Source organism: Myotis brandtii, unplaced genomic scaffold, assembly GCF_000412655.1.
Source record: "Myotis brandtii unplaced genomic scaffold, ASM41265v1 scaffold8, whole genome shotgun sequence".
NCBI lineage: Eukaryota > Metazoa > Chordata > Mammalia > Chiroptera > Vespertilionidae > Myotis > Myotis brandtii.
The window spans coordinates 14290484-14304187 of NW_005371219.1; the positions used below are offsets into that span (position 1 = coordinate 14290484).

Sequence of the window (13704 nt, forward strand, 5' to 3'; positions counted from 1 at the left end):
TAGCCTCTGTCCTTTTTACCGCTTAGTGGAGCAAAATGCCCAATAAAATATAAAATGCAGCACACCCAACTGTGCAATCTAAAAACTTTTCAAGTGTAAGTTGCACTTGACAATTCACCGCAACAAGGGAAAACTGGCCACTTGTTCATTCACACAGTTCTTGCGCCCAAAATAGAAGTCATCAATAAAACCATCTAGATAAAAAGTTCTCAGCTGTTCATCAGTTTACGTTGTTCATTATATTCCACAAATGAGCAAGATCATGTGATATTTTTCTTTCTCCGATTGGCTTATTTCGCTTAGCACAATGCTCTCTAGGTCCATCCATGCCTTTGCAAATGGAAAGAGTTCTTTCTTTTCTACAGCAGCACAATATTCCAGAGACATGGAAGCATCGAACAGTCCGTCAATCCTCAGAGGGAAGGCAGGGGAGGGGGAGGATGGGGGGTAAGAGATCAATGGAAGGACTTGTATGCCTGCATATAAGCATAACCAATGGACACAGACACTAGGGGGGTGAGGGCATGTGCTGGGAGGTGGGGGTGCCAATGGGGAAAAAAGGAGACATATGTCATACTCTATGTAATACTTTAAACAATAAAGAATTTAAAAAAGAAGTTCTTGGCTGTGCTCAGCCAGCTAGCCCCACCCTCTGGGTGGGAGCCGACCCCACACTGCTGCCTCCTCCTCCTTTGTGGGCTCTGACCCTCAGGCCGGCAGGTCATCCAGCAGCTCTGCTTTACCTCCACAGCCTTACCCCTGAAGGGACCAACATCTCCTCTCTGCTTCTACTTCCCACCACCTGCCCAGCCTTCATAACCTCCACTGATGCTGTTGCTGACGCCGAAGGCTCTGCTCTCAAATCTAAATGGATTCACACCACACACCTTTGAACAGCCATTTGAAATGTAAAACTAATAATGCCTTTAATTTTTAACAAAGCCTCTGCATGTAGACTTCTCTGAGATGTATCATCAAGACCGTCCATATGGAAAACCACTGTTTGGACACGTTTGTTTGTAATTCCCAGAAAAAACAACAACAACAAAAAACCCGAGCTTTCTTTCTACATGAATTCATTTCATTGAAACTCTCACTGCGTGCCATATTGGAAGATTGAGGAATGCCATAGATTTCAGAGACCAACATTTCGTTTCTCCTAGAGTTGTAATTTTCTGTATAACATTTTGCAAGCTTAACATTATGCCCAGTTCTCCTTCCATCTTTTTTCTGTTAGCACGGCATTCTGACAAGCATCGAAGAGCGAGTAAAGCCAAGTGGGCAACAGGGGGGTTGGGATAGTCCATAAATAAAATAAACCAGGGTAATGGCTCTCCTATTTAGTAGATCTGCTGCTCGATCCCGTAGCTGGTCAGCTAGTGGTAGAGCCTTAAGTTCTTCACTCCCGGTGGAGGAGAAAGAATTCATCTTCTAGCCATACGCACGAACAAAATCTTCTTAAATCCACAATAATCATTTCTTATCTCAAAGCTCCTGTGTGTGAGGAATTCGCGTGTGGCCTAGCTGGGTATCACTGGCTCAGGGTCTCTCACCAGGCTGCAATCGCGGTGTCAGTGGGACTGCAGTCATCTAAAGGTCCAAGGAGGAGAAGATCTTTATCCAAATGCACTCACGTGGCTGCTAGCAAGATTCAGTTTCTCACAGGTTGATGGACAGAGGGCCTTAGTTCCTTGCTGGCTTTTGGCCAGACTCCTCCCCCAGCTTCTTGCCATGTGGGCCTTTCCATAAAACAGTTCACAGTATAACAGCTGGCATCTCCCAGAGCGAGTGAAGAAGAGACCAAGAGAGAGCCAAAACCCCCTCTTTCTTCACAGGTACGAGTGTGATATATTGTCAGTGACCAGCATGGCTGGAAAATGCAACAGGCTTAGTGGACACTTCCTGGGCCACACTTATAATCAATCCATTGTGTGTGTTGGTCAAAGTTCTGGACGGGACAAGCATGAAAGTACACTGAAAGCTGCCCCACCGCAACTTCTTGGGCCTCTTGCTTCTGAGAGGCACATATGTAATAGTCACACAGTTGGCTACTTTAGTTATATCACCCCAGATTGCTGTAGTCATTTCTCATGAAGTGATATCGGAATATGTATGTGTGCACTGAGTACTGGTGTTAAAACAGTCCCGTGTCTCCTTCCTCTCATAAACCACGGCACATTGTAGTGCAGATAAGAAAAGAAATCATAGCTGGGTCTTCAGATTGGAGATGGGAAGGAAGCCCATTTTTAATGGCATTGAAATAGGAGGTGAACCTAAACCAACCATTGCTTATTTATGGCTGTAGTTACTTCTCTCTGGCACATCCCAGAGGGTTACTTTCTGTTGTTAATTGGAACTTCTAAGCCATTTTTATTTACAAAGTGTTTTACAGTCATTGGTATTGATGACTTACAATTCCCCCATGAGTTAGGTGTCAGGATGAGGCATTGACACGGGCTCCACTCTCAGGAAGCTGAGACGTGAGGGTGGATAAATCTGCCCGCCCCCTCCCACCCGGCAGCCATGGGGTCCTGCTTTGCTTTGTTTTGGCTTGTCAGATGCCTATTACCTTCTCCATGTGCTCTGATAGCAGTTACGATTGGATTTCTGGATTAAGGGTCTTTTGAGGAGGGAGTGAGAGAAACAGTGACACAGAATCCACTTAGCAATTCTTTTCTTCCAGTCTGCTCCCCATTAAAACAAATTGTCCTTGCCAGTGTATGTCTTTCGGCACACTTATTTTGTTTTTTAAGGAAGCAAGACAAATATCTGCCTGTTTATTGTTAAATTTGTAGTGCCAGTCATGACAAGCGTAAGGATAGTAACACTTTTGCCAGCAGGGTGCTTATCTGTTTTACTAGTTCAGAAGGGCTTGATGGATGTGAAAGACCAAGGTCTTAGTAAAGATAATTTAGCCATTTCCATACAGTTTATGCTTGTGTTAGCTGTATCCTGCAGGGGAGTCCCAGGGGGTGGCTTTGTTGACCTTCCCTCTGAAAGGTAACACATAGGAGATTCCTACAGGAACCATCGTCTCACAAGACTAATGATGGCTTCCATGCCTATTATCATTCAGAGACATAGAAAGCGGCTTTAGAAATGCAGTACCACATTCCTCCCTTGATGTCCCACATGATCTATGAAGGCGTTATGTGGCAGATAAATTAATCATTAAAAACTTACTGTTAAGTCTTTACAAATAATAACCAGGTGTACCATGATTATCTTTGATCTCAATATATATTTTTTCTGTCACCAAACAGATGATACATAGCAGTTTGTTTTGCTGACAACTAATCTGAGGGAGTCAGGAAAGAAGGCTATTTTCCTCCAGCATTTTTTCTGTCTTTTTTTTTTAAGTTAGAAGGACTAAAAAAGAAGTTCTTCACTCAGTAATAGCTCATGACAGCCAGGATCACTTTTTCATATTGCTTTGCTGGGGTGTGAGTATGAAGCATCGTCACTGTTCATTATTCTGGCTATCCTTGCATTTGATTTATTTCTCCCATTTAGTGCTACTTAGTATTTAAAAGTTCTGATCAAGGAACACGCTCCACATCTTGTGTGCATTAGGTGTTCCATGATACACAGGATTCCACTTAATGCCATCCCTCTGGGTTGAGGTGGATTTTTTTTAAAATAATGTATTTTTGTCAGGTTAAACACTACCTAAGCTAACATTTTCTAAATTCCAAAAAAAGGAAAAGGATGATAAAGTGAAACAATGCATGTGCAACTATCAAGGTAGAAATACATAAGACAAATGAAAAACTCATTACAACACAGGACAGGCTTAGTATCATAAATGACTTAATCACTTCCTATTAAGCACAATTCTTAAATGCTTTAATATGCTTCTGCGGAAACTCCAGTTACTAGAATTTTTTTGAGTAGCTGCTCCTTTCAGGAACAGCACCAGGAATGTGGTGAGAGAGATGAGTGGTAACAGGAAGGGAAACAGTGTCCTTCAGCAGGTAGCCAACTGTTTTGTAAAGAAGTCTAAGGAAGGAAGGAGGTGAGTTGAAATTCTTGTTCATGCCACAGATCTCTGCAATTGACTCCATTAAGAAAGACGTGTTTTTATTAAAAGTCAGTTGAGAGAGGTAAAATTTTTGACGTGGCATTTCAAATTTTAATTTGAAAATCATTTCTGTGGAGATGTGTGATCTTCCTTTGTATTTTGTTGACTATCTTAAGAACTGCTTTGTGAGCTAAGTATCAAAAGATGGGAATCATTTGGGAGGAGAAATTAGATTATTTTTTCTAGTTTGTCAAGTACAATATATGGGAAAGAAATGTCTTTATTCACTTTGAATTCTGAGCAATTGGTGATGAGATTGTCCATTTTTACTTTTTAAAGTTTATGTTGATCAATATTCGTAGGAAGCAACAATAACAGCGTCATGAACAACTATAATGATAACTTAGAGCTTGCAATATTTCAGGGATGTTGATATAGCTTAATGTTTTCTTTAAAATAAAAAATATTCTTGGAGGAACTAATGGCTGTTATTAACTGTTATTCTGTGTCAAGACTGTTCTAAGTGCTTCACATGTGCTACCTCATTTTATTATCATAACATCATAATTTGTAAGTATTATTTCCCCCTGATTATAGAGGCAAAGAGAGATTAAATAAATTGCCGGAGAACATATGACTAGTGAGGGGTAGAGCAGTGATGCATGAGACAATATATGGTCTCTGCTGAACAGATTATAAGCCCTGGGTGATGTATGTTTTTCTCTTTTCTTTCTTGATAAGACTGACAGACCATCAAATGCCACTCTGGTATTTTATAATGATAAAACTGAGGTCCAGAGTAGTTAAGGGATTTGCCTAAGGCCACACAGTAAGTTAATGGTAACAGGAAAAGCTCATTAGCACCTTACCTGGTGTCTAAATTGGGTCTAAGAGCCTGCACTAGAGCAAAGTGGTGCCAGGGGTGAATGATCCCACTCAGAGAGCAGGAGGGAAGGGGATTTGGTTAAATAAAACCAACTCTCTTTTCAACTAAAAACAAGACACACATAGGAATAGAGTAAGAGCATGAGTCAGGACCAGCCCTAGGCATCATGATGGGACAAATGACACTTTTCTTGGGTATGACGCTCACTTCCTACCACTACCCACTCACCCATTTTCTGCACTGTTTAGTGACTTGAATTCAGATTTATAATGCTTATGCTGTCTGAAGTCCAGTCTCCCTGTAAGGCCATCCATTTTAAAGTGTTAATGCCTTAACAATTTCTTTATGGAGATTTAAAAAGAGACCAGCTAAAAACAACATTACATTCTGATCTTTTAAGTATTGTGCATCTAGAGAGGGAAAAGAATCTACATATATATAAAAGCCTAAGCAACCATTATGACCAAACAACCAGAATGACCGGAACAGCCTGTGGACCAGTTGTTATGACACGCACTAACCACTAGGGGCAGACGCTCAACACAGGTGGTCAGTGGTCAACACTGGTGGTCAGTGGGCTCCCACAGCCAACCTCCTGTGGCCAGCGAACCTCCCGCAATCCCTCCCCCAGGCCGGCCGCCAACCTCCCATGGTCCCTCCCTGTATCCTCCCCCTGGCCAGCAGGCCCCGATTGGCTCAGCCCTGATCGGAACTGGGAGAGAGGGCCCCGATTGGCCCTACTTACTGGCCAGGCCTAGGGACCCCACCTGTGCACAAATTTGTTCACTGGGCCTCTAATTTAACATGAAAAGGTTTCCAACATTCCTCAATTCAGGTAATGTGAACAACCAACTTTTTCATTTGTGAATATACCTAATCCTGAAAGGGCATAGCAATTATGGAAGAACATTTATGATATGAACAATATTACATGTTACTTCAAGACTGCCTCTCTTTGAGGTGTTCCACCATGGACAGATTTTAAAAAAATAAAACCAACTCTATCTGAGACTATTATCTAAGTTGGTTGCCTTCCCCCATTAATGGAATCATGAAATGGAGATGAAATGGGAGCATGGGGAAGTTATTTCCCAAAAGAGTAAAATCAAAGCAAAGGTGGAACCTTCCAGATTCCCATCTGCACGAGCTGTTAGGCTGGTTTATTTAGTAACTAGAGGCCTGGTGCATGAAATTCATGCACAGGTAGGGTCCCTAGGCTTGGCTGGTGATCAGGGCCAATCGGGACCTTCCTTTGTTCCATGCCACCCCCTGGTGGTCAGCATACATCATAGCAAGTGATCGAACTCCCAGTCTCCCAGTCTAACTCCTGCGGGGACACTTTTATATATATAGATAACTGCCTGGATGGGATTCGTTGCTGGGGATATATAACTCTTGGACTTCAAGTATTTTGAATTCCTAGACTTCTGGACTAGTCTGACTAAACAGTAATTCTCTAGGTTCTTTTCCGTCTAAATGGGTGAGTCTTCATCTGGAGAACAGACTCACAAGCAAAAATGTCATGTCCCTCCTGTCTTCCTTAAACTTAGGGAAGAAGAAAATGGAGAATTTCTATCCAAAGAGGGAAGTAATTTCTCCTTACTACAGAAATAAAGTTGTCAGGTTTAGTAAAGAAAAATACAGGGCACCCAATTAACTTTGAATTTAAGATAATATCTATCTATCTATAGAGAGATAGATATAGATGATGATATAGCGAGATGTAGATAAACATATATACACATATACATATATATACATATACATATACATGATAGAGATAGAGATATATTTTAGTATAAATGTTTAAATTTTTTATTTATTTTAGTATAAATATGCCCCATGAACTATTTTGATGTCCTGTACTTTATCTGGGAATACTGAGGAGTGACTCAGCCCAGTTCTGGTGGGAAGAGACCTGAGCATGGCTCTGGCAGCCTGTGGGGCCCTTGGAAACCGCTGCCCCATCAGGTCTGTGGCAGGACAGCACCTCTGCGAACAGATCTCGGGATGAGCAATAGAGGCACTTATTTGTCCTGTTGTCCCAGGCTGCACTGGAGAGATGGTCACTGAGCCCTCTCCATTTATGGGGCCAAATTTATGTAGAGGACGTCGCCGAACATTCAGGGCTGAGCCACTGAGGCAAAAGTAATTCTTCAATCCTATTACACTGTATTGATGGAAGCCACTCTTACATTTGAAGCATGGCTATGACATCTGTATTCAAACTGCTGCATTGCAATCCAGTAGCATTAGCCTGCTTTATCTAACTTAGGGCATAATTTGCTGACCAAAGAAATAAATGTACTTGTGGTGGGCCCCCTGCACAGTCCTCCAAAGGAGATTTTTCTAGGGATCCCTCCCAACTCTATGGTAACCAAGCCAAAATCATTTGTCCTTCTCAGTCTTGGTTTTCTTCCCACTTTTATATGAAGTATAGGACATGAAGCATTTGAAGGATAAGAATTAGCTGAAGGCTATCATAACCAGAGCAAGAAAGGATGGCTTGTCTAGCAAATACTCACATGAAAATCACTGCTGATTTTTTAAAAATGCTAAAGCAATTTTCAGAGTAATCATTTTATTCCCACTCATATGTGATTTTTTAAAATATAAACTGGAGAAAAACACAAAACAATTATAATCATTTTTAATGTGTAACATGAAAAAAAAACTTGAAACGTCACTTTTTTTTAATCTAGTGAGTTGTTTTAGCCAAAGAAATGAACACAAATTGGGATAAATACCTTTGACTTACAGTTTAAATAATATTAAGGTTCTGACAAATCAATACAGTAAAAGGCATGCTAGTAGCATTAAACAAAAGAGAGAAGCCAAAGAACTGTTATCAAAAGCCATGTTTTTCAGCATAGCTGTTTTCAATTGCTCAATGTTCTTCCCCTGCAGTGTATGAAGGACGTCTAGTGACCCCTAGCTGAGGAATCTATATTGCTTCTCGCCCTTCCCCCACCGAACAGATAGACAGCTGATGATGTCTGGTGGCTTCGGCCCCAGCACTGCATTAGCTCTCAGGAAAGAGCTGCTCTCTATGCAGCCGAGCACACCTCTAATGTAGGCTCTCTCTGCCAGCTGGCCGTGTCTTTGTGTGTTTTAGCAATCAAAGCTCACATCTTCTTATTTTCCTCTCTTTTTTAGTAATTTGTTTCTCTACCATACTTACATTTTAAAAGAAGATGCTCACACTAATAAAATGGTCCAGCACCTCCAAGGCAGCAGTGATGAGGCATGAGAAACCTGCATTGCACCCTGGAAATCAACTGCATTGTGAGTCAGGCCTGGACAAGCAGCCCAGCGTGTACCTGCAGGTTTTCCCACAAGTGTACCTCACCATGCCATTATTCTATTAACTTGTTAGAGATTAAGATGAGTGTCTATATGGGAAGAGTTATGGTTTTGGGGTGTTCTTTTCAATCTTGCAAGAAAATACACCAAAATGGATGATTTTGGGTGAAGAACTTTGGTTGATTTTTTTTTTAGCTTGGTATTTGCTATAATTTTAAAATGTTCTAAGATAAACATACATATCTTTGTCTTGCAAATCTTTTTGGCACTTCCCACTCCAATTTGTTATCTTGCTATATTATACTTGTATCTATAATAATAAAAGCATAATATGCTAATTAGACCAGATGTCCTTCCGGACATCCTTCTGGATGACCTTCTGGATGAAGCTGGGGCTGTGAGGGAAGCCCAGGTCTCGGGTGCTGGAGGGAAGCCAGTGCCGGCAGCTGAGGGAAAGAAGGCCTACTCTCGCACAAATTTTGTGCATAGGGCCTCTAGTTATAAATATTCTGATAACTCCATGTAGCTGCAGTCTCTGAAAAAGATAATGAAGAAAGAAATAGTAAAGAGCCCAGAGCATGGTGCATTGGAAAGTGCTTGGGCTTTTGATTCACACCAAAGTGAGCCCAAATTCCAGAAAATTACATCAACTTTCCAACTGTCAATTTCCTCATGATTAAAAAAGAACTTTAATATCTACCTCAATAATTAGTAGTGAGAATGAGATAAAATTACATGGATAAACTATAGTGACTGTACACAGTAGGCCCTCGATAAATGTAATTTGTCTTCCTCAACTCCCAACATATGCATTTAAGGTCATGGATGATTTTGGTTTCCAGCCCTATCTAGAGAAACCAGCCTCTGACTGTCAACATATACCCTTGAGTCCTATCAAAAATACATAAAGTGACAGAATCAGGGATGATGCACCTATGTTATAGATTCTCATCTTTGCTTACTTAATTTTGCCAAATGGTTTCATTCAATGACAGACTCGGTTTTATAGAAAACTAGAGGCCCAGTGCATGAAATTTGTGCACTCAGGGGGGGTTGTCCCTCAGCCCGGTCTGCACCCTCTCGCAGTCCAGGAGCCCTCAGGGGATGTCCGACTAAGCCATCAGTCAGACATCCTTAGTGCTGCCACAGAGGTGGGAGAGGCTCCCGCCTTGGCCGCTGTGCTTGCCAGCTGTGAACCAGGTTCTGGCTGAGTGGTGCTCCTCCTGTGGGAGCATACTGACCACAAGGGGCCTCTCCTGCATTGAGTGTCTGTCTCCTGGTGGTCAGTGTGCATCATAGTGACCATTTGTTCCGCTGTTCGGTCGCTTTGCATAATTGCCTTTTATTATATAGGATTGTCAAGTATAAATTATGTCTGAGATACTTTTTTTAAAGTGTTCAGATCTTGGAACAGCAAGAAAAAACATCACAAAATACTTGTTAAAGAGGAGCTTTAAAACTTTAAGAAATGAAAAAAAGAAAAAGGAAGATTTTTTTAAAATGTATTTTTTTATAGTTTTCAGAGAGGAAGGGAAAGACAGAGACATCAATGATGAGAGAATCATTGATCAGCTGCTTCCTGCATGCCCCATACTGGGGATGGAGCCTGCAACCCTGGCATGTGCCCTGACCGGGAATCAAACCCGTGACCTCCTGGTTCATAGGTCGATGCTTAACCACTGAACCACCGCAGCTGGGCCAAAAGGAAGAATTTTTAAAGTACTGATAATTTTGAAGATTTACCTTTGAAGACATTTTGAGCATGGAAGACACAGTGAAGGCAAAAGTTATTTTTTATGGCAATTTAGCTTTTCATGAGTTTGCAAAAGCAAAGTTGGAGACTTTGTGGAGATCCAAATGCCAAGATCCAAATGACAGCAGCTAGCTAGTATTACCCACACATTTCCAAGTACAATAGACATATAGAAATGAGATAATTTATGAATACTACTCTAGAGAGAAAAACAACCAGAAATTCTGCGGCTGTTCATTGGCATCTGAATTGTCCTCTTTTCTTTCCTGCCACCTCTTTCTATTTGCAGATCACACTATTTTGGTCACTAGGCTTATGGGAGAGGTTTTTGACATTCATGCTCCACTGCTTTCCTCATCAACTGTGAAGGTTGATTCATCATGAAGCTCTCTGCTCTTCCCAGCCCTGGCTGTGTGTGGAGAGAAAGACAGAATGACCACTCTGTGGATCCTATCCGGGAAAACATTTGCTCAATGTCTATTTTATGAAAAACAGTATTTTAGTGTTGGATGGTAAGAACTGGGGAGACACGTTTTTGGCTTTTGTTAAAGCTAAATTACATGAATTTTTTTTGCCCTTTTCCATGGAAAATTAACTGTACATTTTTATTTTAAAAACATTTTTCCAATTTGTTTTCATTCTTAAAGCCTAAGCCTTCATTTTGGTCATGGCCATCTTACTTTATCCCTAAACATAAAAATATATTCAGATTCATAATTATTATATTCTGACTACAATTTACTGAACAAAAAGCTATTCTGAAAAAAAGACAAATGTAACATTCTATAAGCATTGTAGGAGTTTTCTTTCAATTTGTGTTTCTAACATATACTTTGGATAGCAAATAACTTCCGTAAAGGCAACTCAATAGACCTAAATTAGGGACACAACTTTGATTTAACTAGAATATAACATCCAAAGATTAAAATATAACAAGGCTATGTTTTCTCCTTAGTCCTTTCATAAGGGAAATATAGAATTGAAATTTAAACACTTAGTAGGAATATGCCAGTTATTGGCTATCTTTTGAAAAAAAAATAAAAGAAATTCTGTTATAAACCAAATCACCTTTTAAAGCCGTAATGGGATAATGCTTACTTGAAATGTATGTCCATGCACAAGCTCAATAGACTGACCATAACATTGTCTATCCAAGACCAGAGCCAGAGAGAAAACTGTTTATTGTGTGGAGTTGCTAAACATAAACTTCTAAATTGAGGACAGATGTGTAACAGCTGTTCATTATCTGTAAGGAAGGGAGAGTCTGTCTGTTTTAAAATTATTTATAAGCTACTTTAAGATTAGGCTTAATATATTTTTCTTTTGGGTAAATAAAATTAAACACCCATAATCATAATTTTATATATATTGATTTATAACAACACTCACATATATCAGATTCTCAAAATGCTTCACACTTTCATCATAGTGATATTCATGAGGGTCCTGTTACATACAGTAATTATAGCAAACATCTTACCAAACATTTACTATGTGCCAGGTACCACTCTAAGTATTTTCACTGATTTGATTCTCACAATTCCCTTCAGAGGTAGGCTCTATTCTCATCCTCATTTTACTAAATTCAGAGAATTTATTAACTTGCCCAAGATCACACAGCTAGTAAATTGTGTTGCCCAAATTCAATACCAGCATTCTGACTCCAGAATCTACACGTGGGTAAAGCATCACATGCATGTAGACTCTTTCAGGTGTGTATGTTAATGTAGTGTGTGACAATTGTTGCCTTAGAAGAGAATTTCCTGAAGGAACAGGATTATCAGTCAGAATAGGCTTGGCTAAATTGTGGAAACAGAATGACACAACAGCATTACATACCCAAGGTAGGTCAGCAGGAAGCAATGCTCCCACAGTTACCTAGGGACCTAGACATCAGTTTTCTCTGACACAGAAAAGAGGATGTGACAGTGCACAGCCGTGCATAAATACCTAAGCACAGTCTCGAATTTTATTTCCATTCTCATTTCATTGGATGAAACTAGTCAATTGGCCTCACCTACCTGCAAGGCTGTTGGCAAATGTTAACAATAGGTAGGAAAAATATTAGAAAAAAATTGGAGCCAAAGAAAATAAAAAGGTTACAAGGAAGTTTTAGCTACTCTAAATATTTGCGTAAATTTAAGAGACAAGGTATGTCCAAAATTCAACAAAGCAATGGATGACAGTGTGAAATGGACAAGATAAAGAATGATGGCTGGAAGGTGTGATGGTTAAAAAGAAAAGATGGCCTCTAGGGAAGTCAGCTGATAGAGGCCAGACCCTTAGAGGGACCTCAGTCTGATCATCAGTTCTTATGCCCACAAACACCGGATGACTGACACATTTGAAAGTTAGGGTCTCTCACTGACAAGACTGATGTTTAAAACCAATTGCCAAAATACTGACTTATATTGAGAACTATAAAGACAGAGCAGTCTTCTTATATTTTGGCTGATATATAAATTCTGTATAAGTATCATATAAAGTCCAAATATATATGGTAAGAACAAAGACAGTGAATTAGATTATGTTGTCATTGGTTCACTAGTAAATCTGGGAGAGCCCTGAGCTCTGCCTAACTGTGGCCTGGGTGAAAGGACTGGTGAGAATGACTTGTTGAGTCTCAGCCAAGCCTACTTTCAGTTGGCCTGCCCTCACTTTGGCTAGCAAGCAGAGCAAAGAGCACACCAGATCAAAGGTTCGCAAAGAAACAAGTAGTTGTGGCTCCCCGGCACTTCTTGGATCCTTACAGAGACACTCCCTGTGGCCTCAGCAGATCCTAAGTAAGTAAGGATTCAGCCAGGTTGTAGGAATCCAGAACTTTCAGCTCATTGCCTTCACATAGTTTGGGGCTGGCGAAAGGTGGTGGCAGACGGGGCGTGTCAGCCATGTCATGAGGACTTAACATCTGAGCTCCAGGCTCACAATTTTGGTAAAATATGCATAACATAAAATTTACCATTTGAATTATTTTAAGTGTACAGTTTAGTGGCATTAGGTGCATTCACATTGTTTTGCAACCATCACCACTATCCATCTCTAGAACTTTTTCAACATCCCAGACTGAAACTCAGTACCCATGAAACCATAATTTTTTGATACATCAGTGTAACAAAGACCTAGGTACTTCCATATTTTTTAGAGAGGAATGGAGAGGGAAAGAGAGAAACATCAACGATGAGAGAGAATCATTGATTGGCTGCCTCCTGCACGCCCCACACTGGGGATTGAACCCACAACTCGGGCATGTGCCCTGACTGGGAATCAAATGGTCCATAGGTCAACTGACTATACCCATTTATATCCAGCTATATCTGCCTAGAGGACAGAATGCTCACGTCTCCTAGTTAAGACTGGAGGCACACAGAACACATTTCCATGCTCCCTGATTCTTGTTTTCTCCATATGAATGTCTCTTCTTCCTCTATGGCCACATTCTTTCTTCCAACGGAGCATTTATGAAAAATTTGGACAGTAAATGCATTCATTCTGTCTTAGTCCATTCGGATGCTATAACAGAGTATCAGAGACTTGGTAGCTTTTAAACAAGAGAAATGTATTGCACATAGTTCTGGAGGCTAAGAAGGCACCAGCAGATTTGGTGACTTGTGAGGGCCTGATTTCTGGTTCATAGACAATACCTTTTGCTTTGTCCTCACAAGGTGGAAGAAGAGACAAGAGAGCTTTCTTGAACCTCTTTACACAGACACAAATCCCACTCATGAGGGCTCTGTCTTTCTG

General features: G+C 40.5%; 1 pseudogene; it reads right to left on the reverse strand.

The window, feature by feature from the left end:
• Positions 1-614: 614 nt before the first annotated feature.
• LOC102250911 lies at positions 615-1456 on the reverse strand (annotated as a pseudogene).
• Between the last annotated feature and the right edge of the window lie 12248 nt (positions 1457-13704).